This window comes from Salmo salar, unplaced genomic scaffold (assembly GCF_905237065.1).
Source record: "Salmo salar unplaced genomic scaffold, Ssal_v3.1, whole genome shotgun sequence".
Taxonomy (NCBI): Eukaryota; Metazoa; Chordata; class Actinopteri; order Salmoniformes; family Salmonidae; genus Salmo; species Salmo salar.
In genome coordinates, this window is record NW_025550553.1 from 22,418 (window position 1) to 47,831 (window position 25,414).

The 25,414-nt window shown below is 37.3% G+C and overlaps 1 long non-coding RNA gene across 1 annotated transcript in view; it reads left to right on the plus strand.

The window, feature by feature from the left end:
• LOC123739526 (uncharacterized) overlaps window positions 1–25,092 on the plus strand; it is a 35,799-nt gene extending 10,707 nt beyond the window's left edge. The window contains exons 3-4 of the long non-coding RNA XR_006767734.1: window positions 3,338–3,428; window positions 24,917–25,092. This is a non-coding gene — a long non-coding RNA (uncharacterized lncRNA). The remainder of the gene's footprint in view (window positions 1–3,337; window positions 3,429–24,916) is intronic.
• Window positions 25,093–25,414: the final 322 nt, after the last annotated feature.

The window sequence follows — 25,414 nt, forward strand, 5'->3', positions numbered from 1 at the left end:
CTCTCTCCTCCTTCCCCTTCTCTCTCCTCCTTCCCTGCTCCTCTCCTCCTCCTTCCCCTTCTCTCTCCTCCTTCCCCTGCTCCTCTCTCCTCCTCCTTCCCCTGCTCCTCTCTCCTCCTCCTTCCCCTGCTCCTCTCTCCTCCTTCCCTTCTCTCTCCTCCTTCCCCTGCTCCTCTCTCCTCCTTCCCCTTCTCTCTCTCCTTCCCTGCTCCTCTCCTCCTCCTTCCCCTTCTCTCTCCTCCTTCCCTGCTCCTCTCTCCTCCTGCTCCTCTCTCCTCCTCCTTCCCCTGCTCCTCTCTCCTCCTCCTTCCCCTACTCCTCTCTCCTACTTCCCCTGCTCCTCTCTCCTACTTCCCCTGCTCCTCTCTCCTACTTCCCCTGCTCCTCTCTCCTCATCCTTCCCCTGCTCCTCTCTCCTCCTCCTTCCCCTACTCCTCTCTCCTCCTTCCCCTGCTCCTCTCTCCTCCTACTTCCCCTGCTCCTCTCTCCTCCTCCTTCCCCTGCTCCTCTCTCCTCCTCCTTCCCATTCTCTTCTCCTTCCCCATGCTCCCCTCTCCACCTTCCCATGCTCCTCTCTCCACCTTCCTCATGCTCCTCTCTCCTCCTTCCCCTGCTTCTCTCTCCTCCTTCCCCTGCTCCTCTCTCCTCCTTCCCCTGCTCCTCTCTCCTCCTTCCCCATGCTCCTCTCTCCTCCTTCCCCATGCTCCTCTCTCCTCCTTCCCCTGCTCCTCTCTTCTCCTCCTTCCCATGCTCCTCTCTCCTCCTTCCCCTGCTCCTCTCTCCTACTTCCCCTGCTCCTCTCTCCTCCTTCCCCTTCTCTCCTCCTCCTTCCCCTGCTCCTCTCTCCTCCTTCCCCTTCTCTCTCCTCCTTCCCCTGCTCCTCTCCTCCTCCCCCTTCTCTCTCCTCCTTCCCCTGCTCCTCTCTCCTCCTCCTGCCCCTGCTCCTCTCTCCTCCTCCTTCCCCTGCTCCTCTCTCCTCCTTCCCCTGCTCCTCTCTCCTCCTTCCCCTGCTCCTCTCCTCCTCCCCTGCTCCTCTCTCCTCCTCCTTCCCTGCTCCTCTCTCCTCCTCCTTCCCCTGCTCCTCTCTCCTCCTCCTTCCCCTGCTCCTCTCTCCTCCCTCCTTCCCCTGCTCCCTCTCCTACTTCCCCTGCTCCTCTCCTCCTCCTTCCCCTTCTCTCTCCTCCTTCCCTGCTCCTCTCTCCTCCTCCTTCCCCTGCTCCTCTCTCCTCCTCCTTCCCCTGCTCCTCTCTCCTCCTCCTTCCCCTGCTCCTCTCTCCTCCTTCCCTTCTCTCTCCTCCTTCCCCTGCTCCTCTCCTCCTCCTTCCCCTTCTCTCTCCTCCTTCCCTGCTCCTCTCCTCCTCCTTCCCCTGCTCCTCTCTCCTCATCCTTCCCCTGCTCCTCTCTCCTCCTCCTTCCCCTACTCCTCTCTCTTCCTTCCCCTGCTCCTCTCTCCTCCTACTTCCCTGCTCCTCTCTCCTCCTCCTTCCCCTGCTCCTCTCTCCTCCTCCTTCCCCTGTCCTCTCTCCTCCTCCTTCCCCTTCCCCTGCTCCTCTCTCTTCTCCTTCTCCTGCTCCTCTCTCCTCCTCCTTCCCCTGCTCCTCTCTCCTCCTCCTTCCCCTGCTCCTCTCTCTTCTCCTTCCCCTGCTCCTCTCTCTTCTCCTTCTCCTGCTCCTCTCTCCTCCTTCCCCTGCTCCTCTCTCCTCCTCCTTCCCCATGCTCCTCTCTCCTCCTCCTTCCCCTGCTCCTCTCTCCTCCTCCTTCCCCTGCTCCTCTCTTCTCCTCCTTCTCCTGCTCCTCTCTCCTCCTCCTTCCCTGCTCCTCTCTCCTCCTCCTTCCCCTGCTCCTCTCTCTTCTCCTTCCCCTGCTCCTCTCTCTTCTCCTTCCCCTGCTCCTCTCTCCTCCTCCTTCCCTGCTCCTCTCTTCTCCCACTCTGTGTGTGTCCGTGTGTGTGTAAGGGGTCTCCTCACAGCAGGGGAGGTACAGAGGTACCATGGCATGTTTCCCCCAGCTAATGTTTTATGACTGAGTCGTGCCCCCCCCACACACACACACACACACACACACACACACACACACACACATTACAGCCCCTTCCCCTTCCAGTCCGCTAGACTCACTGAGGTAGTTCCAGTGGAACCCACATGCTGCATACATAATGACATGACATTATCATTTGTATAAGCATGATGGATATTGCATAACTGTCCATTAAGTCTGGCAGATGTGAAGAGGCCGGCACTCAGTCCACTCTTCCTTTAATTAACACCAGAGAGATGAACCCTGACCCCCACGTGTGTGTGTGTGTGTGTGTGTGTGTGTGTGTGTGTGTGTGTGTGTGTGTGTGTGTGTGTGTATGTGTGCTGGAGTGTAATGTAAACATGATTAATACAGAGCTTCAGAGGCCCACTGTTGTAGTTCTACTGAGACCGGACACACACACATAGATGTACACACACACATAGATGTACACACACACAGATGTACACAAGCAGTTATCCTTGAGATATCGGTAATTAAAATGCAAAACAAGGTGTTTGTAACATGTCCAGTGGCAGTCCTTCATCCGTCTGCAACGTGTCGACCGACAGCACATGGAGAAAACAAGCCCCTTTTAAGTTTGTCTCTCAGCTAGAACTGTCGGGCCGTTAAATCAGCAGAAACACCCATCATTCACATTGCATTAGACTCACACAGCATGAGTCCCAAATGGCACCCTGTTCCCTCCCTTTGGGCCTTGGTCAAACGTAGTGTTTGGGACGATGTCGTAGTGACTAATTTTCATAGAAACACGTTATTAAAAAAAATCGATATGATTGTAAAAACCACAGGCTGGTAAACGTCAGAATATAAGCCTCAGTGATGATTATGAAGAGCTTACATTACAATTTGACATGGACATTAGTTCCTCTCAGCCCTGGCTTCAGCCCATAGCTAAGTAGAGGACTGTTGAAGGATCTCAGTGCTGACATCAGATCCATTCAATAGGCCCTCCACACACCCTTTACACTTACCACTGTCTTCTAGCTAGTTATACTACCAGACAACATACTGCAGTGGGGAATATGGCCGAGGAGAGAGAGCGAATCATTCTCATCTTTTGTCATTGAGGTGATTTTAACAGTCCAGTCATCTTTTGTCATTGAGGTGTTTTTAACCGTCCCAAAATAACTATAAATTGCCTCGTTAGCATACTAAAGGGGTGAACACGTGTGTGTGTGTGGGGTAGTGTGTGTGTATGTGTGTGTGTGTGTGTGTGTGTGTGTGTGTGTGTGTGTGTGTGTGTGTGTGTGTGTGTGTGTGTGTGTGTGTGTGTGTAATGTTGTGTTGTGTGTTTCAGTTATCTGCCTGGTGGGACTGGGCCTGGTCGTGTTCTTCTTCAGCTTCCTGCTGTCTATCTTCAGGTCCAAGTACCACGGCTACCCCTACAGGTAACACACACACACCTGGACTTCACCATTTACCAAGGTCATTCACACAATTAGGGCCAGGAGTTTTCCTGGACACGTGACTTAACCAGGAAAACGTCTGTGCCAGAGTTTTTCCAGGTGAGGTGGTCTGGATAAACTCCTGGCCCTACATAGTGAATGAATAGAGTACTTCACTCCAGGTCTCCAGGGGATCTACATTGAATCAGGGGTGGCTAAGTTCACACCATCCACCCTCTAACATGGAACACATCCAGACACTTTTCACCCAGAACATCCCAGTGTTGCATTTTTTCCTAACCGAGCCAACCCAAAATGCACCTGGAAGTCAACTTCACCCACTTTAGAACGTCGTCAGATGAGTCGTCAGATGAGTCGTCAGATGCTTTATCCCAAAAAAGAAGCTGAGTGAAGGATTTTGTCAGCCTCGGCTCGAATCAACGGCTTTGCCCCAAATAGCGCCCATTTTTCTTTTATGGGCACTACTTTTGTCCAGGACCCGTAGAGATCTGGTAGGGTAGCATTTAGGACACATCCAGATTCTCCAGATATCAGAATATAGATGCCTTCAAGTAACACCCTTAATCATCAAAACAACAGTTAGCAGCACGCAGTCCGAGAGAACTTCTGAACAACACTTAATACAGTCAGATCGCAATGAAATCTACTGAATGACACTTAATACAGTCAGATCGCAATGAAATCTACTGAACAACACTTAATAATACAGTCAGATCACAATGAAATCTACTGAACAACACTTAATAATACAGTCAGATCACAATGAAATCTACTGAACAACACTTAATAATACAGTCAGATCACAATGAAATCTACTGAACAACACTTAATAATACAGTCAGATCACAATGAAATCTACTGAACGACACTTAATACAGTCAGATCACAATGAAATCTACTGAACGACACTTAATACAGTCAGATCACAATGAAATCTACTGAACGACACTTAATAATACAGTCAGATCACAATGAAATCTACTGAACGACACTTAATACAGTCAGGTCACAATGAAATCTACTGAACAACACTTAATAATACAGTCAGATCACAATGAAATCTACTGAACAACACTTAATAATACAGTCAGATCACAATGAAATCTACTGAACAACACTTAATACAGTCAGATCGCAATGAAATCTACTGAACGACACTTAATACAGTCAGATCACAATGAAATCTACTGAATGACACTTAATACAGTCAGATCGCAATGAAATCTACTGAATGACACTTATTACAGTCAGATCGCAATGAAATCTACTGAACAACACTTAATAATACAGTCAGATCACAATGAAATCTACTGAACGACACTTAATAATACAGTCAGATCACAATGAAATCTACTGAACGACACTTAATACAGTCAGGTCACAATGAAATCTACTGAACAACACTTAATAATACAGTCAGATCACAATGAAATCTACTGAACAACACTTAATAATACAGTCAGATCACAATGAAATCTACTGAACAACACTTAATACAGTCAGATCGCAATGAAATCTACTGAACGACACTTAATACAGTCAGATCACAATGAAATCTACTGAATGACACTTAATACAGTCAGATCGCAATGAAATCTACTGAATGACACTTAATACAGTCAGATCGCAATGAAATCTACTGAACGACACTTAATACAGTCAGATCGCAATGAAATCTACTGAACAACACTTAATAATACAGTCAGATCACAATGAAATCTACTGAACAACACTTAATAATACAGTCAGATCACAATGAAATCTACTGAACAACACTTAATAATAGTCAGATCACAATGAAATCTACTGAACAACACTTAATAATACAGTCAGATCACAATGAAATCTACTGAACAACACTTAATACAGTCAGATCGCAATGAAATCTACTGAACGACACTTAATACAGTCAGATCACAATGAAATCTACTGAATGACACTTAATACAGTCAGATCGCAATGAAATCTCCTGAATGACACTTAATACAGTCAGATCGCAATGAAATCTACTGAACAACACTTAATAATACAGTCAGATCACAATGAAATCTACTGAACAACACTTAATAATAGTCAGATCACAATGAAATCTACTGAACAACACTTAATACAGTCAGATCGCAATGAAATCTACTGAACGACACTTAATACAGTCAGATCGCAATGTAATCTACAGAACGACACTTAATACAGTCAGGTCACAATGAAATCTACTGAATGACACTTAATACAGTCAGATCGCAATGAAATCTACTGAACAACACTTAATAATACAGTCAGATCACAATGAAATCTACTGAACAACACTTAATAATACAGTCAGATCACAATGAAATCTACTGAACGACACTTAATACAGTCAGATCACAATGAAATCTACTGAACGACACTTAATACAGTCAGATCACAATGAAATCTACTGAACGACACTTAATAATACAGTCAGATCACAATGAAATCTACTGAACGACACTTAATACAGTCAGGTCACAATGAAATCTACTGAACAACACTTAATAATACAGTCAGATCACAATGAAATCTACTGAACAACACTTAATAATACAGTCAGATCACAATGAAATCTACTGAACAACACTTAATACAGTCAGATCGCAATGAAATCTACTGAACGACACTTAATACAGTCAGATCACAATGAAATCTACTGAATGACACTTAATACAGTCAGATCGCAATGAAATCTACTGAATGACACTTATTACAGTCAGATCGCAATGAAATCTACTGAACAACACTTAATAATACAGTCAGATCACAATGAAATCTACTGAACGACACTTAATAATACAGTCAGATCACAATGAAATCTACTGAACGACACTTAATACAGTCAGGTCACAATGAAATCTACTGAACAACACTTAATAATACAGTCAGATCACAATGAAATCTACTGAACAACACTTAATAATACAGTCAGATCACAATGAAATCTACTGAACAACACTTAATACAGTCAGATCGCAATGAAATCTACTGAACGACACTTAATACAGTCAGATCACAATGAAATCTACTGAATGACACTTAATACAGTCAGATCGCAATGAAATCTACTGAATGACACTTAATACAGTCAGATCGCAATGAAATCTACTGAACGACACTTAATACAGTCAGATCGCAATGAAATCTACTGAACAACACTTAATAATACAGTCAGATCACAATGAAATCTACTGAACAACACTTAATAATACAGTCAGATCACAATGAAATCTACTGAACAACACTTAATAATAGTCAGATCACAATGAAATCTACTGAACAACACTTAATAATACAGTCAGATCACAATGAAATCTACTGAACAACACTTAATACAGTCAGATCGCAATGAAATCTACTGAACGACACTTAATACAGTCAGATCACAATGAAATCTACTGAATGACACTTAATACAGTCAGATCGCAATGAAATCTCCTGAATGACACTTAATACAGTCAGATCGCAATGAAATCTACTGAACAACACTTAATAATACAGTCAGATCACAATGAAATCTACTGAACAACACTTAATAATAGTCAGATCACAATGAAATCTACTGAACAACACTTAATACAGTCAGATCGCAATGAAATCTACTGAACGACACTTAATACAGTCAGATCGCAATGTAATCTACAGAACGACACTTAATACAGTCAGGTCACAATGAAATCTACTGAACGACACTTAATAATACAGTCAGATCACAATGAAATCTACTGAACGACACTTAATAATACAGTCAGATCACAATGAAATCTACTGAACAACACTTAATAATACAGTCAGATCACAATGAAATCTACTGAACGACACTTAATACAGTCAGGTCACAATGAAATCTACTGAACAACACTTAATAATACAGTCAGATCACAATGAAATCTACTGAACAACACTTAATACAGTCAGATCGCAATGAAATCTACTGAACGACACTTAATACAGTCAGATCGCAATGTAATCTACAGAACGACACTTAATACAGTCAGGTCACAATGAAATCTACTGAACGACACTTAATAATACAGTCAGATCACAATTAAATCTACTGAACAACACTTAATAATACAGTCAGATCACAATGAAATCTACTGAACGACACTTAATACAGTCAGGTCACAATGAAATCTACTGAACGACACTTAATACAGTCAGATCACAATGAAATCTACTGAACGACACTTAATACAGTCAGATCACAATGAAATCTTCTGAACGACACTTAATACAGTCAGATCACAATGAAATCTACTGATCAACACTTAATAATACAGTCAGATCACAATGAAATCTACTGAACAACACTTAATAATACAGTCAGATCACAATGAAATCTACTGAACAACACTTAATACAGTCAGATCGCAATGAAATCTACTGAACGACACTTAATACAGTCAGATCGCAATGTAATCTACAGAACGACACTTAATACAGTCAGGTCACAATGAAATCTACTGAACGACACTTAATAATACAGTCAGATCACAATGAAATCTACTGAACAACACTTAATAATACAGTCAGATCACAATGAAATCTACTGAACGACACTTAATACAGTCAGGTCACAATGAAATCTACTGAACGACACTTAATACAGTCAGATCACAATGAAATCTACTGAACGACACTTAATACAGTCAGATCACAATGAAATCTACTGAACGACACTTAATACAGTCAGATCACAATGAAATCTTCTGAACGACACTTAATACAGTCAGATCACAATGAAATCTACTGATCAACACTTAATAATACAGTCAGATCACAATGAAATCTACTGAACAACACTTAATAATACAGTCAGATCACAATGAAATCTACTGAACAACACTTAATACAGTCAGATCGCAATGAAATCTACTGAACGACACTTAATACAGTCAGATCGCCAAGAAATCTACAGAACGACACTTAATACAGTCAGATCGCAATGTAATCTACAGAACGACACTTAATACAGTCAGATCGCAATGTAATCTACTGAACGACACTTAATACAGTCAGATCGCAATGAAATCAACTGAACGACACTTAATACAGTCAGATCACAATGAAATCTACTGAACGACACTTAATACAGTCAGATCACAATGAAATCTACTGAACGACACTTAATACAGTCAGATCACAATGAAATCTACTGAACGACACTTAATACAGTCAGGTCACAATGAAATCTACTGAACGACACTTAATACAGTCAGATCACAATGAAATCTACTGAACGACACTTAATACAGTCAGATCACAATGAAATCTACTGAACGGCACTTAATACAGTCAGATCACAATGAAATCTACTGAACGACACTTAATAATACAGTCAGATCACAATGAAATCTACTGAACGACACTTAATACAGTCAGATCACAATGAAATCTACTGAACGACACTTAATACAGTCAGATCACAATGAAATTTACTGAACAACACTTAATAATACAGTCAGATCACAATGAAATCTACTGAACAACACTTAATAATACAGTCAGATCACAATGAAATCTACTGAACAACACTTATTACAGTCAGGTCACAATGAAATCTACTGAACGACACTTAATACAGTCAGATCACAATGAAATCTACTGAACGACACTTAATACAGTCAGATCACAATGAAATCTACTGAACGGCACTTAATACAGTCAGATCACAATGAAATCTACTGAACGACACTTAATAATACAGTCAGATCACAATGAAATCTACTGAACGACACTTAATAATACAGTCAGATCACAATGAAATCTACTGAACAACACTTAATAATACAGTCAGATCACAATGAAATCTACTGAACAACACTTAATAATACAGTCAGATCACAATGAAATCTACTGAACAACACTTAATAATACAGTCAGATCACAATGAAATCTACTGAACAACACTTAATAATACAGTCAGATCACAATGAAATCTACTGAACAACACTTAATACAGTCAGATCGCAATGAAATCTACTGAACGACACTTAATACAGTCAGATCACAATGAAATCTACTGAACGACACTTAATACAGTCAGGTCACAATGAAATCTACTGAACGACACTTAATACAGTCAGATCACAATGAAATCTACTGAACGACACTTAATAATACAGTCAGATCACAATGAAATCTACTGAACGACACTTAATACAGTCAGGTCACAATGAAATCTACTGAACAACACTTAATAATACAGTCTGATCACAATGAAATCTACTGAACAACACTTAATAATACAGTCAGATCACAATGAAATCTACTGAACAACACGTAATACAGTCAGATCGCAATGAAATCTACTGAACGACACTTAATACAGTCAGATCACAATGAAATCTACTGAATGACACTTAATACAGTCAGATCGCAATGAAATCTACTGAATGACACTTAATACAGTCAGATCGCAATGAAATCTACTGAACAACACTTAATAATACAGTCAGATCACAATGAAATCTACTGAACGACACTTAATAATACAGTCAGATCACAATGAAATCTACTGAACGACACTTAATACAGTCAGGTCACAATGAAATCTACTGAACAACACTTAATAATACAGTCAGATCACAATGAAATCTACTGAACAACACTTAATAATACAGTCAGATCACAATGAAATCTACTGAACAACACTTAATACAGTCAGATCGCAATGAAATCTACTGAACGACACTTAATACAGTCAGATCACAATGAAATCTACTGAATGACACTTAATACAGTCAGATCGCAATGAAATCTACTGAATGACACTTAATACAGTCAGATCGCAATGAAATCTACTGAACAACACTTAATAATACAGTCAGATCACAATGAAATCTACTGAACAACACTTAATAATACAGTCAGATCACAATGAAATCTACTGAACAACACTTAATAATAGTCAGATCACAATGAAATCTACTGAACAACACTTAATAATACAGTCAGATCACAATGAAATCTACTGAACAACACTTAATACAGTCAGATCGCAATGAAATCTACTGAACGACACTTAATACAGTCAGATCACAATGAAATCTACTGAATGACACTTAATACAGTCAGATCGCAATGAAATCTCCTGAATGACACTTAATACAGTCAGATCGCAATGAAATCTACTGAACAACACTTAATAATACAGTCAGATCACAATGAAATCTACTGAACAACACTTAATAATAGTCAGATCACAATGAAATCTACTGAACAACACTTAATACAGTCAGATCGCAATGAAATCTACTGAACGACACTTAATACAGTCAGATCGCAATGTAATCTACAGAACGACACTTAATACAGTCAGGTCACAATGAAATCTACTGAACGACACTTAATAATACAGTCAGATCACAATGAAATCTACTGAACGACACTTAATAATACAGTCAGATCACAATGAAATCTACTGAACAACACTTAATAATACAGTCAGATCACAATGAAATCTACTGAACGACACTTAATACAGTCAGGTCACAATGAAATCTACTGAACAACACTTAATAATACAGTCAGATCACAATGAAATCTACTGAACAACACTTAATACAGTCAGATCGCAATGAAATCTACTGAACGACACTTAATACAGTCAGATCGCAATGTAATCTACAGAACGACACTTAATACTTTCAGGTCACAATGAAATCTACTGAACGACACTTAATAATACAGTCAGATCACAATGAAATCTACTGAACAACACTTAATAATACAGTCAGATCACAATGAAATCTACTTAACGACACTTAATACAGTCAGGTCACAATGAAATCTACTGAACGACACTTAATACAGTCAGATCACAATGAAATCTACTGAACGACACTTAATACAGTCAGATCACAATGAAATCTACTGAACGACACTTAATACAGTCAGATCACAATGAAATCTTCTGAACGACACTTAATACAGTCAGATCACAATGAAATCTACTGATCAACACTTAATAATACAGTCAGATCACAATGAAATCTACTGAACAACACTTAATAATACAGTCAGATCACAATGAAATCTACTGAACAACACTTAATACAGTCAGATCGCAATGAAATCTACTGAACGACACTTAATACAGTCAGATCGCAATGTAATCTACAGAACGACACTTAATACAGTCAGGTCACAATGAAATCTACTGAACGACACTTAATAATACAGTCAGATCACAATGAAATCTACTGAACAACACTTAATAATACAGTCAGATCACAATGAAATCTACTGAACGACACTTAATACAGTCAGGTCACAATGAAATCTACTGAACGACACTTAATACAGTCAGATCACAATGAAATCTACTGAACGACACTTAATACAGTCAGATCACAATGAAATCTACTGAACGACACTTAATACAGTCAGATCACAATGAAATCTTCTGAACGACACTTAATACAGTCAGATCACAATGAAATCTACTGATCAACACTTAATAATACAGTCAGATCACAATGAAATCTACTGAACAACACTTAATAATACAGTCAGATCACAATGAAATCTACTGAACAACACTTAATACAGTCAGATCGCAATGAAATCTACTGAACGACACTTAATACAGTCAGATCGCCAAGAAATCTACAGAACGACACTTAATACAGTCAGATCGCAATGTAATCTACAGAACGACACTTAATACAGTCAGATCGCAATGTAATCTACTGAACGACACTTAATACAGTCAGATCGCAATGAAATCAACTGAACGACACTTAATACAGTCAGATCACAATGAAATCTACTGAACGACACTTAATACAGTCAGATCACAATGAAATCTACTGAACGACACTTAATACAGTCAGATCACAATGAAATCTACTGAACGACACTTAATACAGTCAGGTCACAATGAAATCTACTGAACAACACTTAATACAGTCAGATCACAATGAAATCTACTGAACGACACTTAATACAGTCAGATCACAATGAAATCTACTGAACGGCACTTAATACAGTCAGATCACAATGAAATCTACTGAACGACACTTAATAATACAGTCAGATCACAATGAAATCTACTGAACGACACTTAATACAGTCAGATCACAATGAAATCTACTGAACGACACTTAATACAGTCAGATCACAATGAAATTTACTGAACAACACTTAATAATACAGTCAGATCACAATGAAATCTACTGAACAACACTTAATAATACAGTCAGATCACAATGAAATCTACTGAACAACACTTATTACAGTCAGGTCACAATGAAATCTACTGAACGACACTTAATACAGTCAGATCACAATGAAATCTACTGAACGACACTTAATACAGTCAGATCACAATGAAATCTACTGAACGGCACTTAGATACAGTCAGATCACAATGAAATCTACTGAACGACACTTAATAATACAGTCAGATCACAATGAAATCTACTGAACGACACTTAATAATACAGTCAGATCACAATGAAATCTACTGAACAACACTTAATAATACAGTCAGATCACAATGAAATCTACTGAACAACACTTAATAATACAGTCAGATCACAATGAAATCTACTGAACAACACTTAATAATACAGTCAGATCACAATGAAATCTACTGAACAACACTTAATAATACAGTCAGATCACAATGAAATCTACTGAACAACACTTAATAATACAGTCAGATCACAATGAAATCTACTGAACGACACTTAATACAGTCAGATCACAATGAAATCTACTGAACGACACTTAATACAGTCAGATCACAATGAAATCTACTGAACGACACTTAATAATACAGTCAGATCACAATGAAATCTACTGAACGACACTTAATACAGTCAGGTCACAATGAAATCTACTGAACAACACTTAATAATACAGTCAGATCACAATGAAATCTACTGAACAACACTTAATAATACAGTCAGATCACAATGAAATCTACTGAACAACACTTAATACAGTCAGATCGCAATGAAATCTACTGAACGACACTTAATACAGTCAGATCACAATGAAATCTACTGAATGACACTTAATACAGTCAGATCGCAATGAAATCTACTGAATGACACTTATTACAGTCAGATCGCAATGAAATCTACTGAACAACACTTAATAATACAGTCAGATCACAATGAAATCTACTGAACGACACTTAATAATACAGTCAGATCACAATGAAATCTACTGAACGACACTTAATACAGTCAGGTCACAATGAAATCTACTGAACAACACTTAATAATACAGTCAGATCACAATGAAATCTACTGAACAACACTTAATAATACAGTCAGATCACAATGAAATCTACTGAACAACACTTAATACAGTCAGATCGCAATGAAATCTACTGAACGACACTTAATACAGTCAGATCACAATGAAATCTACTGAATGACACTTAATACAGTCAGATCGCAATGAAATCTACTGAATGACACTTAATACAGTCAGATCGCAATGAAATCTACTGAACGACACTTAATACAGTCAGATCGCAATGAAATCTACTGAACAACACTTAATAATACAGTCAGATCACAATGAAATCTACTGAACAACACTTAATAATACAGTCAGATCACAATGAAATCTACTGAACAACACTTAATAATAGTCAGATCACAATGAAATCTACTGAACAACACTTAATAATACAGTCAGATCACAATGAAATCTACTGAACAACACTTAATACAGTCAGATCGCAATGAAATCTACTGAACGACACTTAATACAGTCAGATCACAATGAAATCTACTGAATGACACTTAATACAGTCAGATCGCAATGAAATCTCCTGAATGACACTTAATACAGTCAGATCGCAATGAAATCTACTGAACAACACTTAATAATACAGTCAGATCACAATGAAATCTACTGAACAACACTTAATAATAGTCAGATCACAATGAAATCTACTGAACAACACTTAATACAGTCAGATCGCAATGAAATCTACTGAACGACACTTAATACAGTCAGATCGCAATGTAATCTACAGAACGACACTTAATACAGTCAGGTCACAATGAAATCTACTGAATGACACTTAATACAGTCAGATCGCAATGAAATCTACTGAACAACACTTAATAATACAGTCAGATCACAATGAAATCTACTGAACAACACTTAATAATACAGTCAGATCACAATGAAATCTACTGAACGACACTTAATACAGTCAGATCACAATGAAATCTACTGAACGACACTTAATACAGTCAGATCACAATGAAATCTACTGAACGACACTTAATAATACAGTCAGATCACAATGAAATCTACTGAACGACACTTAATACAGTCAGGTCACAATGAAATCTACTGAACAACACTTAATAATACAGTCAGATCACAATGAAATCTACTGAACAACACTTAATAATACAGTCAGATCACAATGAAATCTACTGAACAACACTTAATACAGTCAGATCGCAATGAAATCTACTGAACGACACTTAATACAGTCAGATCACAATGAAATCTACTGAATGACACTTAATACAGTCAGATCGCAATGAAATCTACTGAATGACACTTATTACAGTCAGATCGCAATGAAATCTACTGAACAACACTTAATAATACAGTCAGATCACAATGAAATCTACTGAACGACACTTAATAATACAGTCAGATCACAATGAAATCTACTGAACGACACTTAATACAGTCAGGTCACAATGAAATCTACTGAACAACACTTAATAATACAGTCAGATCACAATGAAATCTACTGAACAACACTTAATAATACAGTCAGATCACAATGAAATCTACTGAACAACACTTAATACAGTCAGATCGCAATGAAATCTACTGAACGACACTTAATACAGTCAGATCACAATGAAATCTACTGAATGACACTTAATACAGTCAGATCGCAATGAAATCTACTGAATGACACTTAATACAGTCAGATCGCAATGAAATCTACTGAACGACACTTAATACAGTCAGATCGCAATGAAATCTACTGAACAACACTTAATAATACAGTCAGATCACAATGAAATCTACTGAACAACACTTAATAATACAGTCAGATCACAATGAAATCTACTGAACAACACTTAATAATAGTCAGATCACAATGAAATCTACTGAACAACACTTAATAATACAGTCAGATCACAATGAAATCTACTGAACAACACTTAATACAGTCAGATCGCAATGAAATCTACTGAACGACACTTAATACAGTCAGATCACAATGAAATCTACTGAATGACACTTAATACAGTCAGATCGCAATGAAATCTGAATGACACTTAATACAGTCAGATCGCAATGAAATCTACTGAACAACACTTAATAATACAGTCAGATCACAATGAAATCTACTGAACAACACTTAATAATAGTCAGATCACAATGAAATCTACTGAACAACACTTAATACAGTCAGATCGCAATGAAATCTACTGAACGACACTTAATACAGTCAGATCGCAATGTAATCTACAGAACGACACTTAATACAGTCAGGTCACAATGAAATCTACTGAACGACACTTAATAATACAGTCAGATCACAATGAAATCTACTGAACGACACTTAATAATACAGTCAGATCACAATGAAATCTACTGAACAACACTTAATAATACAGTCAGATCACAATGAAATCTACTGAACGACACTTAATACAGTCAGGTCACAATGAAATCTACTGAACAACACTTAATAATACAGTCAGATCACAATGAAATCTACTGAACAACACTTAATACAGTCAGATCGCAATGAAATCTACTGAACGACACTTAATACAGTCAGATCGCAATGTAATCTACAGAACGACACTTAATACAGTCAGGTCACAATGAAATCTACTGAACGACACTTAATAATACAGTCAGATCACAATTAAATCTACTGAACAACACTTAATAATACAGTCAGATCACAATGAAATCTACTGAACGACACTTAATACAGTCAGGTCACAATGAAATCTACTGAACGACACTTAATACAGTCAGATCACAATGAAATCTACTGAACGACACTTAATACAGTCAGATCACAATGAAATCTTCTGAACGACACTTAATACAGTCAGATCACAATGAAATCTACTGATCAACACTTAATAATACAGTCAGATCACAATGAAATCTACTGAACAACACTTAATAATACAGTCAGATCACAATGAAATCTACTGAACAACACTTAATACAGTCAGATCGCAATGAAATCTACTGAACGACACTTAATACAGTCAGATCGCAATGTAATCTACAGAACGACACTTAATACAGTCAGGTCACAATGAAATCTACTGAACGACACTTAATAATACAGTCAGATCACAATGAAATCTACTGAACAACACTTAATAATACAGTCAGATCACAATGAAATCTACTGAACGACACTTAATACAGTCAGGTCACAATGAAATCTACTGAACGACACTTAATACAGTCAGATCACAATGAAATCTACTGAACGACACTTAATACAGTCAGATCACAATGAAATCTACTGAACGACACTTAATACAGTCAGATCACAATGAAATCTTCTGAACGACACTTAATACAGTCAGATCACAATGAAATCTACTGATCAACACTTAATAATACAGTCAGATCACAATGAAATCTACTGAACAACACTTAATAATACAGTCAGATCACAATGAAATCTACTGAACAACACTTAATACAGTCAGATCGCAATGAAATCTACTGAACGACACTTAATACAGTCAGATCGCCAAGAAATCTACAGAACGACACTTAATACAGTCAGATCGCAATGTAATCTACAGAACGACACTTAATACAGTCAGATCGCAATGTAATCTACTGAACGACACTTAATACAGTCAGATCGCAATGAAATCAACTGAACGACACTTAATACAGTCAGATCACAATGAAATCTACTGAACGACACTTAATACAGTCAGATCACAATGAAATCTACTGAACGACACTTAATACAGTCAGATCACAATGAAATCTACTGAACGACACTTAATACAGTCAGGTCACAATGAAATCTACTGAACGACACTTAATACAGTCAGATCACAATGAAATCTACTGAACGACACTTAATACAGTCAGATCACAATGAAATCTACTGAACGGCACTTAATACAGTCAGATCACAATGAAATCTACTGAACGACACTTAATAATACAGTCAGATCACAATGAAATCTACTGAACGACACTTAATACAGTCAGATCACAATGAAATCTACTGAACGACACTTAATACAGTCAGATCACAATGAAATTTACTGAACAACACTTAATAATACAGTCAGATCACAATGAAATCTACTGAACAACACTTAATAATACAGTCAGATCACAATGAAATCTACTGAACAACACTTATTACAGTCAGGTCACAATGAAATCTACTGAACGACACTTAATACAGTCAGATCACAATGAAATCTACTGAACGACACTTAATACAGTCAGATCACAATGAAATCTACTGAACGGCACTTAATACAGTCAGATCACAATGAAATCTACTGAACGACACTTAATAATACAGTCAGATCACAATGAAATCTACTGAACGACACTTAATAATACAGTCAGATCACAATGAAATCTACTGAACAACACTTAATAATACAGTCAGATCACAATGAAATCTACTGAACAACACTTAATAATACAGTCAGATCACAATGAAATCTACTGAACAACACTTAATAATACAGTCAGATCACAATGAAATCTACTGAACAACACTTAATAATACAGTCAGATCACAATGAAATCTACTGAACAACACTTAATACAGTCAGATCGCAATGAAATCTACTGAACGACACTTAATACAGTCAGATCACAATGAAATCTACTGAACGACACTTAATACAGTCAGGTCACAATGAAATCTACTGAACGACACTTAATACAGTCAGATCACAATGAAATCTACTGAACGACACTTAATAATACAGTCAGATCACAATGAAATCTACTGAACGACACTTAATACAGTCAGGTCACAATGAAATCTACTGAACAACACTTAATAATACAGTCTGATCACAATGAAATCTACTGAACAACACTTAATAATACAGTCAGATCACAATGAAATCTACTGAACAACACGTAATACAGTCAGATCGCAATGAAATCTACTGAACGACACTTAATACAGTCAGATCACAATGAAATCTACTGAATGACACTTAATACAGTCAGATCGCAATGAAATCTACTGAATGACACTTAATACAGTCAGATCGCAATGAAATCTACTGAACAACACTTAATAATACAGTCAGATCACAATGAAATCTACTGAACGACACTTAATAATACAGTCAGATCACAATGAAATCTACTGAACGACACTTAATACAGTCAGGTCACAATGAAATCTACTGAACAACACTTAATAATACAGTCAGATCACAATGAAATCTACTGAACAACACTTAATAATACAGTCAGATCACAATGAAATCTACTGAACAACACTTAATACAGTCAGATCGCAATGAAATCTACTGAACGACACTTAATACAGTCAGATCACAATGAAATCTACTGAATGACACTTAATACAGTCAGATCGCAATGAAATCTACTGAATGACACTTAATACAGTCAGATCGCAATGAAATCTACTGAACAACACTTAATAATACAGTCAGATCACAATGAAATCTACTGAACAACACTTAATAATACAGTCAGATCACAATGAAATCTACTGAACAACACTTAATAATAGTCAGATCACAATGAAATCTACTGAACAACACTTAATAATACAGTCAGATCACAATGAAATCTACTGAACAACACTTAATACAGTCAGATCGCAATGAAATCTACTGAACGACACTTAATACAGTCAGATCACAATGAAATCTACTGAATGACACTTAATACAGTCAGATCGCAATGAAATCTCCTGAATGACACTTAATACAGTCAGATCGCAATGAAATCTACTGAACAACACTTAATAATACAGTCAGATCACAATGAAATCTACTGAACAACACTTAATAATAGTCAGATCACAATGAAATCTACTGAACAACACTTAATACAGTCAGATCGCAATGAAATCTACTGAACGACACTTAATACAGTCAGATCGCAATGTAATCTACAGAACGACACTTAATACAGTCAGGTCACAATGAAATCTACTGAACGACACTTAATAATACAGTCAGATCACAATGAAATCTACTGAACGACACTTAATAATACAGTCAGATCACAATGAAATCTACTGAACAACACTTAATAATACAGTCAGATCACAATGAAATCTACTGAACGACACTTAATACAGTCAGGTCACAATGAAATCTACTGAACAACACTTAATAATACAGTCAGATCACAATGAAATCTACTGAACAACACTTAATACAGTCAGATCGCAATGAAATCTACTGAACGACACTTAATACAGTCAGATCGCAATGTAATCTACAGAACGACACTTAATACTTTCAGGTCACAATGAAATCTACTGAACGACACTTAATAATACAGTCAGATCACAATGAAATCTACTGAACAACACTTAATAATACAGTCAGATCACAATGAAATCTACTTAACGACACTTAATACAGTCAGGTCACAATGAAATCTACTGAACGACACTTAATACAGTCAGATCACAATGAAATCTACTGAACGACACTTAATACAGTCAGATCACAATGAAATCTACTGAACGACACTTAATACAGTCAGATCACAATGAAATCTTCTGAACGACACTTAATACAGTCAGATCACAATGAAATCTACTGATCAACACTTAATAATACAGTCAGATCACAATGAAATCTACTGAACAACACTTAATAATACAGTCAGATCACAATGAAATCTACTGAACAACACTTAATACAGTCAGATCGCAATGAAATCTACTGAACGACACTTAATACAGTCAGATCGCAATGTAATCTACAGAACGACACTTAATACAGTCAGGTCACAATGAAATCTACTGAACGACACTTAATAATACAGTCAGATCACAATGAAATCTACTGAACAACACTTAATAATACAGTCAGATCACAATGAAATCTACTGAACGACACTTAATACAGTCAGGTCACAATGAAATCTACTGAACGACACTTAATACAGTCAGATCACAATGAAATCTACTGAACGACACTTAATACAGTCAGATCACAATGAAATCTACTGAACGACACTTAATACAGTCAGATCACAATGAAATCTTCTGAACGACACTTAATACAGTCAGATCACAATGAAATCTACTGATCAACACTTAATAATACAGTCAGATCACAATGAAATCTACTGAACAACACTTAATAATACAGTCAGATCACAATGAAATCTACTGAACAACACTTAATACAGTCAGATCGCAATGAAATCTACTGAACGACACTTAATACAGTCAGATCGCCAAGAAATCTACAGAACGACACTTAATACAGTCAGATCGCAATGTAATCTACAGAACGACACTAAATACAGTCAGATCGCAATGTAATCTACTGAACGACACTTAATACAGTCAGATCGCAATGAAATCAACTGAACGACACTTAATACAGTCAGATCACAATGAAATCTACTGAACGACACTTAATACAGTCAGATCACAATGAAATCTACTGAACGACACTTAATACAGTCAGATCACAATGAAATCTACTGAACGACACTTAATACAGTCAGGTCACAATGAAATCTACTGAACAACACTTAATACAGTCAGATCACAATGAAATCTACTGAACGACACTTAATACAGTCAGATCACAATGAAATCTACTGAACGGCACTTAATACAGTCAGATCACAATGAAATCTACTGAACGACACTTAATAATACAGTCAGATCACAATGAAATCTACTGAACGACACTTAATACAGTCAGATCACAATGAAATCTACTGAACGACACTTAATACAGTCAGATCACAATGAAATTTACTGAACAACACTTAATAATACAGTCAGATCACAATGAAATCTACTGAACAACACTTAATAATACAGTCAGATCACAATGAAATCTACTGAACAACACTTATTACAGTCAGGTCACAATGAAATCTACTGAACGACACTTAATACAGTCAGATCACAATGAAATCTACTGAACGACACTTAATACAGTCAGATCACAATGAAATCTACTGAACGGCACTTAATACAGTCAGATCACAATGAAATCTACTGAACGACACTTAATAATACAGTCAGATCACAATGAAATCTACTGAACGACACTTAATAATACAGTCAGATCACAATGAAATCTACTGAACAACACTTAATAATACAGTCAGATCACAATGAAATCTACTGAACAACACTTAATAATACAGTCAGATCACAATGAAATCTACTGAACAACACTTAATAATACAGTCAGATCACAATGAAATCTACTGAACAACACTTAATAATACAGTCAGATCACAATGAAATCTACTGAACAACACTTAATACAGTCAGATCGCAATGAAATCTACTGAACGACACTTAATACAGTCAGATCACAATGAAATCTACTGAACGACACTTAATACAGTCAGGTCACAATGAAATCTACTGAACGACACTTAATACAGTCAGGTCACAATGAAATCTACTGAACGACACTTAATACAGTCAGATCACAATGAAATCTACTGAACGACACTTAATACAGTCAGATCACAATGAAATCTACTGAACGGCACTTAATACAGTCAGATCACAATGAAATCTACTGAACAACACTTAATAATACAGTCAGATCACAATGAAATCTACTGAACAACACTTAATAATACAGTCAGATCACAATGAAATCTACTGAACAACACTTAATACAGTCAGATCGCAATGAAATCTACTGAACGACACTTAATACAGTCAGATCGCAATGTAATCTACAGAACGACACTTAATACAGTCAGGTCACAATGAAATCTACTGAACGACACTTAATAATACAGTCAGATCACAATGAAATCTACTGAACGACACTTAATAATACAGTCAGATCACAATGAAATCTACTGAACAACACTTAATAATACAGTCAGATCACAATGAAATCTACTGAACAACACTTAATAATACAGTCAGATCACAATGAAATCTACTGAACGACACTTAATACAGTCAGGTCACAATGAAATCTACTGAACGACACTTAATACAGTCAGATCACAATGAAATCTACTGAACGACACTTAATACAGTCAGATCACAATGAAATCTACTGAACGACACTTAATACAGTCAGATCACAATGAAATCTTCTGAACGACACTTAATACAGTCAGATCACAATGAAATCTACTGAACAACACTTAATAATACAGTCAGATCACAATGTAATCTACTGAACAACACTTAATAATACAGTCAGATCACAATGTAATCTACTGAACAACACTTAATAATACAGTCAGATCACAATGAAATCTACTGAACAACACTTAATACAGTCAGATCGCAATGAAATCTACTGAACGACACTTAATACAGTCAGATCGCCAAGAAATCTACAGAACGACACTTAATACAGTCAGATCGCAATGTAATCTACAGAACGACACTTAATACAGTCAGATCGCAATGTAATCTACTGAACGACACTTAATACAGTCAGATCGCAATGAAATCAACTGAACGACACTTAATACAGTCAGATCACAATGAAATCTACTGAACGACACTTAATACAGTCAGATCACAATGAAATCTACTGAACGACACTTAATACAGTCAGATCACAATGAAATCTACTGAACGACACTTAATACAGTCAGGTCACAATGAAATCTACTGAACGACACTTAATACAGTCAGATCACAATGAAATCTACTGAACGACACTAAATACAGTCAGATCACAATGAAATCTACTGTACGGCACTTAATACAGTTAGATCACAATGAAATCTACTGAACGACACTTAATAATACAGTCAGATCACAATGAAATCTACTGAACGACACTTAATACAGTCAGATCACAATGAAATCTACTGAACGACACTTAATACAGTCAGATCACAATGAAATTTACTGAACAACACTTAATAATACAGTCAGATCACAATGAAATCTACTGAACAACACTTAATAATACAGTCAGATCACAATGAAACCTACTGAACAACACTTATTACAGTCAGGTCACAATGAAATCTACTGAACGACACTTAATACAGTCAGATCACAATGAAATCTACTGAACGACACTTAATACAGTCAGATCACAATGAAATCTGCTGAACGGCACTTAATACAGTCAGATCACAATGAAATCTACTGAACGACACTTAATAATACAGTCAGATCACAATGAAATCTACTGAACAACACTTAATAATACAGTCAGATCACAATGAAATCTACTGAACGACACTTAATAATACAGTCAGATCACAATGAAATCTACTGAACAACACTTAATAATACAGTCAGATCACAATGAAATCTACTGAACAACACTTAATACAGTCAGATCGCAATGAAATCTACTGAACGACACTTAATACAGTCAGATCGCAATGAAATCTACTGAACGACACTTAATACAGTCAGATCGCAATGTAATCTACAGAACGACACTTAATACAGTCAGGTCGCAATGAAATCTACTGAACGACACTTAATAATACAGTCAGGTCACAATGAAATCTACTGAACGACACTTAATAATACAGTCAGATCACAATGAAATCTACTGAACGACACTTAATAATACAGTCAGATCACAATGAAATCTACTGAACGACACTTAATAATACAGTCAGATCACAATGAAATCTACTGAACGACACTTAATACAGTCAGGTCACAATGAAATCTACTGAACGACACTTAATACAGTCAGATCACAATGAAATCTACTGAACGACACTTAATACAGTCAGATCACAATGAAATCTACTGAACGACACTTAATACTGTCAGATCACAATGAAATCTACTGAACGACACTTAATACAGTCAGATCACAATGAAATCTACTGAACGACACTTAATAATACAGTCAGATCACAATGAAATCTACTGAACGACACTTAATACAGTCAGATCACAATGAAATCTACTGAACAACACTTAATAATACAGTCAGATCACAATGAAATCTACTGAACAACACTTAATAATAGTCAGATCACAATGAAATCTACTGAACAACACTTAATAATACAGTCAGATCACAATGAAATCTACTGAACAACACTTATTACAGTCAGGTCACAATGAAATCTACTGAACGACACTTAATACAGTCAGATCACAATGAAATCTACTGAACGACACTTAATACAGTCAGATCACAATGAAATCTACTGAACGGCACTTAATACAGTCAGATCGCAGTTGACTTAGTGTCACACACTAACTGGCTAGCGGTCTGTAATCACACGCTCTGTCTCTCTGTCTCTCTCTTTTTCAGCTTCCTTATAAAGTGAGTCTGAGGCGCCGTCTTCAGAGTGAAGGGTGAAGAGGCTACTTGATGCTGCTAGCTGAGAGGCTGCAGACACGGGGACAGGGTGCATGGGGTGGGAGGTTCATTTCAACTGCTGTACTCAATCTACTTAATAAATGATAATGTGACAAACTGAGAAAAGAGACACTCCTACCTATCTGATTAGTACCGTTATATCACACACACCTGTTCTGAAGGAGTTGAGCTCTTGAGGTCTGAATGTGTTTTATTTGACAGTGTCTGACCAAATGACAGAGAGACAGAGAGAGAGACAGAGAGAGGGGACAGAGAGAGGGACAGAGAGAGCCAGAGAGAGAGAGAGAGGACAGGAGAGGAGAGGAGAAGAGGAAAGAGAGCGAGACATGCAGAGGAGAAGAGGAAAGAGAGCGAGACATGCAGAGGAGAAGAGGAAAGAGAGCAAGACATGCAGAGGAGAAGAGGAAAGAGAGAGACATGCAGAGGAGA